The 5,492-nt window shown below is 52.8% G+C and overlaps 1 pseudogene; it reads left to right on the top strand.

Annotated features, from left to right (window-relative positions):
- The first annotated feature begins 285 nt into the window (after positions 1-285).
- Positions 286-894, top strand: LOC144329707 (uncharacterized; annotated as a pseudogene).
- The last annotated feature ends 4,598 nt before the right edge of the window (positions 895-5,492 follow it).

Below are 5,492 nucleotides of genomic sequence, written 5' to 3'. Positions count from 1 at the left end.
TGTTTAGGATGTGTTTGAGTTTTTGTGATTTTTCCTGCACTGAAGCTACTGGGCTGGCTCTGAGTCACTGTCATGGGACTTCAGGTTGCCCTGATGGGAAGCAGAGGGGGAGGAGGGCCGCCCAGAGGCTTGCGGCTGTGATAATGAAGGGCTTGTTGCCTCATGGGACAGCGAGTTCAAACTCTTTGTAATTGTCAGCGTAAATAGTGACCCGCTGAGGACATGGCTGTAATTCAGGGTGGCATGGTTGATTGTCATCCTTGATATCAGGTACCTGCCTCTAAAATGACGGAAGCCACGGTCGTGCTGCCAGCCAGGCCTGCAGCTGTGGGTGCAGCGGGGTGTTCGTGGCACTGAGCGCCTCTCTCGTTTGCTTGTGGGGCCCAGCCCTCCGTCCCTCCTGGTCCCCAGTGCGGCTCCTCCCAGGATTCTCCCAGCCCTGTGCACACCTCCGTCTTCACAGCTTCCATAGTTTTCTCGTGGGCGGCCCAGGTGGGCCCCTGGGCAGGGATCGTGTGTTAGTCGAGTTCTCTCCAGCCTTCCCTGGCTAGTGGCTCAACAGGTCCCTTCAGATGAGTCAGCCAGCTGTGTGCCTGCATGTTCAGGATACTTGTCAGGGTCCTTCCTCAGAGCAAGACCGACGCTCACCTCCTCCATAGGACTTTGGAGCCCGCCCTGGAGAGACGCCAGCCACATCCAGAGGGGCCGCCCAGGTCCCCGTGGGCTGGTGGGAGTGACTTCTGAGCCACTCGAGGCCCCACTTTGTGTTCCTACACCCCACAAAGTCACTTAAAGCGCCATGTTCTGGTGCCGTGTGCCTCTCGAGTGTGGCACACAAGCCTGGACAGGGATCTGAGCCGGCGCTGCCTTCCTCGGGCTGCGCTTGTGTTTTAGGGCCCCTGGAACACTCGTGGCTGTGATTCTAGCCACTGTCTCGGCTTCCCTAGACGGTTTCACCCGCAGCCTGAGGGCCACATTGGCAGCCACCGAGGAGCCAGCAGACGTTGGTCTCACTCAGTCCTTCTCGACTTTGGTGACAGAGGAGACAGCAAAACTTCAGCTGGGAGCCCCAGGCCTTCTCTGCTTGGGGCCCTGGGACTGAGATAGCACAGATCCTGCCATCCACGTGCTGGGGGCCCCGCTGTGCGGCTCCCTCCTCTGGTCAGGGGCCGCTCCCTTGGGCTGCGCAGCTCCGGGTCCTCGCACTCACGGGCTCAGGGTGGATCCTGGATGCAGACAGAAGGAGAAGGGCGGCGGTTTGAGCCCAACTGTGTTGGCTTCATCTTCTGCTTCTTGTCCCTAAATACATTTGTAAAGTTTTCCAGATGAAAACTCAGAAGGGATTTTTAATGACTGGAATCTGTGAATTCCATGGAAGCCAAGTCTGTCCACCTCTTTCACCCACCTCATTTCCCCCGTTGGGGCTGATTTTGGCAGCGTTCATAGGGGCAGGGACGGAAGGGGTGGGGGCCAGCCGTCGGCCCTGTGTCCCTCCTCTCCTCCCCTCAGCGCCACAGCATTTCGGTGTCATCCCCTTCCCTGCATGTGTCCTCTTGAAAACCAAGTGCGGCTGGAGGGACACGCCTGTGCCCGCTCCCGTGACCTTCCCGGCCAGCCCGGCTGCAGCGGCCCCTCGGCATCTTTCTGGTGCTGCCTCCGTGCCCCTCCCATCACCTGACGCTCGTGCTCCTGAATCTTCACGCGTGTGCTCCGTGCAGCCACCTCACGGGCTCCCTGGGAAAGGAGACAGTGTCTCACGCCGGTCAGAATGCTCTTCTCTGTCCACTGAATAGTCCAACACAGAATTATTGCTCTGTGATTATTTATGCTTTGTTATGTAGAACTGGAATAAAGAGAAAGCGAATTTAGACATTACAGCCATCAGGTTGAAGCTAGGTAATTGCATTAGGGAATTAAATGAGAGCATTTGAGCTTCTCGAGTTCTAATTCCACATCTTCGTATCCCCATCACCCCATACCCAGTGTCTAACACAGCTCTTGGTCTAGGAGTTTCTTGATAAATGCTTACTGAATTGAACTGTACTGAGCTTAACATTCCCACCCAGAGTTAGAAGCCGGTCCCTGAGCAAATTGCATTTAGAACGTGAGTTTGACGTTACTATGGTAAGGGGTATCCTACGCGTCATAATTCCTAGTCAATATCAGCTATTTAGTCAAATAGAGTCAAGTATAGAGAGGCATTGGCCCATCTGGGGAAAGGGCAAGGCACGATGCTTTAGGTGCAGGTCCCCAATATCAACTATGAAAATAAAATGTTGTCATCTCCAATTGCAGCCCTGTCCTCAGCTGGTCACTGCTTATGCTAACAATTATAAACAGCTTGAACTTGCTGTCCTGAGAGACAACACACCCTCCATTCTCTCTGCAGTGCAGCTACCTTGGTGGATGGAACATGCCCCTCCCCCCTCCCTCACCCCTCCCCTCTCCCTCCCTCCCCGTCCCCTCTCCTTCCCTCCCCTCTTCTCTCTCCCTCTCTCCCCCCTCCTCTCTCCCTCTCTCCCCCCTCCTCTCTCCCTCCCTCTCCCCTCCTCTCTACCCCCTCCCCCCTCCTTCTTCCTGTCTTCTCTCACCTTTCTCCCCCCACCTTCTCTCCTGGACAAGGGGCAGAAGAGAGGAGACCTCCGGAATCTTCTGCTTCATCCAAGCAGCTTGGGGGCAGCATCAACTGCTGCAATTTGGCTGCCCCAGCAGGAGCCTCAGGGCAGCCTTTCTAATGGGAATCCTGGAATCATGTCTCTCCTTAATGTGTCCTAAAGGCTGGAGGACATGAAGTGAAACAATGCTCCATGCTCAGTCCTGTGATTTTGTGTATTTATTGGACTTACTTTGAAATTAAACTGAATGATACCCAAGGTAGAGCATGAAAAAAAAAGTAAAAACAGGCTATGGTGTTTGAAAAACAAACAAAACCGTTTGGTTTGTTGGTTTGTTCTTAGACCTTCACAGGCTCCTAGGTCACACGTTTCAGTTTCTCAGCGAGTGACATTCTCTGCGGAAGCCATGTGAGCCTCTTGTTTGATGATGTCAGCCACAGCAGAAAGAAGCACTCCGTAGGCCCCGTGCTCAGCACCTTGGCATGAGCTCCTGCCATCTTCTGTTCATGCTCATCACAGCTCTGTGCAGTGGGCATCCTCCTGATCCCTGTGGGAGGATGGAGGATGGAGGTGGAAGGGTGAGTGACGGCAGGATCACATGAGGGGTCTCTCCCGAAGTAGGGAGGGGAACCTTCCCAGGACCTCAGTGCCCATCACGTCCTTCCTCCTCCTCCTCTGCCTCCCTGTGACTGTTTGACTCAGGCTGCAGGGACAGACGTGAGTATGTGCGGAGCCTGTGTGCACCCCTGGGGGTGTGTGCTCATATTGGCAGGGAGGGATGTGCGCATGTACAGAGCGTGTGTGCACACCTTGGATATATGTGCTGGCATTGGCAGGGACAGATGTGAGTGCGTACAGAATGTGTGCTGGCATTGGCAGGGACAGATGTGTACAGAGCGTGTGTGCACACCTGGGAGGGTGTGCTTATGTTGTTTTGTAAGCGGCAAATACGTGGCCTGTTGCATTGGGCGGCCCTGCGCTGGTGCTGAGTCCGTCAGTGGCCCTCGGGTTGGGGTCTCCATCTCCCCAGACAGCACTCGAGTGTCTTGAGGTTTCAGATTCTTCCTCTACGGGTACTTGGGCCTCCTCAGGACCAAACATCAGAACCAGCCCCAACTGCAAACTACAAGAACATTCAAATGCATCTTCAGTAGAGAAAACAAAAGCAATTGGAATAATTTTCCAACATGACCCCGTGATTAAGCCGTTAGATACTCCAGCCAACAGATTGAGTCACTTTAAAATTCACACCAATTAAAATGGTTGTGAGAGGGCTGGGCGCCGTGGCTCAAGCCTGTAATCCCAGCACTTTGGGAGGCCGAGACGGGCGGATCACGAGGTCAGGAGATCGAGACCATCCTGGCTAACCCGGTGAAACCCCGTCTCTACTAAAAAATACAAAAATCTAGCCGGGCGAGGTGGAGGGCGCCTGTAGTCCCAGCTGCTCGGGAGGCTGAGGCAGGAGAATGGCGTAAACCCGGGAGGCGGAGCTTGCAGTGAGCTGAGATCCGGCCACTGCACTCCAGCCTGGGCAACAGGGCAAGACTCCGTCTCAAAAAAAAAAAAAAAAAAAAAAAAAAAAAAAGGTTGTGAGAGTTACAGAGCTTTACCACTAAATCTTGAAATAATTGAAGCGTTCTGCTCCACTTGCTTACAAACTAGGGTTGGGGATAACTTTCAGTCCAAAGTAGCAACCTTGTAAATCCAGCTTAGATGCGAGGCTCCCACTGACACAGGAAGAGACAGTGGCCCTTGATTATTCTCCTGTGTTCAGATACTGTGTCATTTTTTTTTTTTTTTTTGTATCCTGATCATCACTTCTGCTTTTCCAATTCAAACTAAAGGGAGTTTAGTTCTGTTTTGGAGAAGCTGTGGTTAGTGGTTTCTTTTCATGGTTTGCTTAATCTCTTATGTCTGGCGCTTACATTTACCCAAATAGATTTTTCTTTAGTACGACAGTGCCATAGCTCAGGGCTTCTCCTTCCATATCTGCTCCCCAGGAGGCCCCCTAGGAATGGGCGCTGGAGATCCAGCCCCTCTCCATGTGCCGTTTTCTTTGAGTCCAAGGTAGGTTTGGCTCAGAGAAGAAAACAGTCCTCCGGGTTAGGTGCCTCTGACTGCTTGCTTGTGAAATGTTTAATGATAAGGTGCCTTCCAAACTAATTTTACACATTGATAGTTGTAGCCTGAAGTATCACTGCAGTCATAAGAACAAGAAACACTCCCATCAAGTAGATAGGCAGAAGAAAGCCATAAAAGTTTAATGAAGCGCAAATAAAATGGTGTTGTAAGAATGTACAGTGAGAAATGCTCTCAGTCCAGCCAGATGGGCTGTGGCGTCCTCCTGTAAATACATTTAGCCACGTGTGGCCCTGATCGCAATCACTACTGTGAATTGTGATCCAGAATGTTCCTGGGGGTCGATGCCTAGACTGTGCCAGCAGATGAGTCTGATTTGACGTCACGGTGGTGATGTGCTTAACACGGCCAGCTGAACTGAGGGGTGGCCACCCGTGCACTCACCACGTGCAGCCGTTATTCTTGTGATGGAGTTGCATGGGGCGCAGCTTGTCCACCTGGGCTACTTAAAGTACCGGGAACCCAACCATGGGTGGGTGCCTCCCGACATGAGAGCTGTCTTTTTTATCCAGGGCCCTCTGGCGCTGCAGACCCTGAGTCCACAGGGAGGCAAAGGAGGGCTCTGCTGGGCTATGGAGGTCCCTGAGCAGGTGGTCACTCATTGCTTGTGGAGTGGTCCATGGCCTGTGAGTTTATTCCCCGGGTCTGTGTGGGTGAGATTAACCAGTTCACAGCTGGGCACTTACCCCTTACACAGGTGACACTAGTTAAAGTGGAATCTATATTAACTCGCACGGG

Source organism: Macaca mulatta, chromosome 7 (genome assembly GCF_049350105.2).
Source record: "Macaca mulatta isolate MMU2019108-1 chromosome 7, T2T-MMU8v2.0, whole genome shotgun sequence".
Taxonomy (NCBI): Eukaryota; Metazoa; Chordata; class Mammalia; order Primates; family Cercopithecidae; genus Macaca; species Macaca mulatta.
The sequence above is the reverse complement of the archived record's forward strand: the minus strand, read 5'-3'. Positions and strand labels throughout refer to the sequence as shown.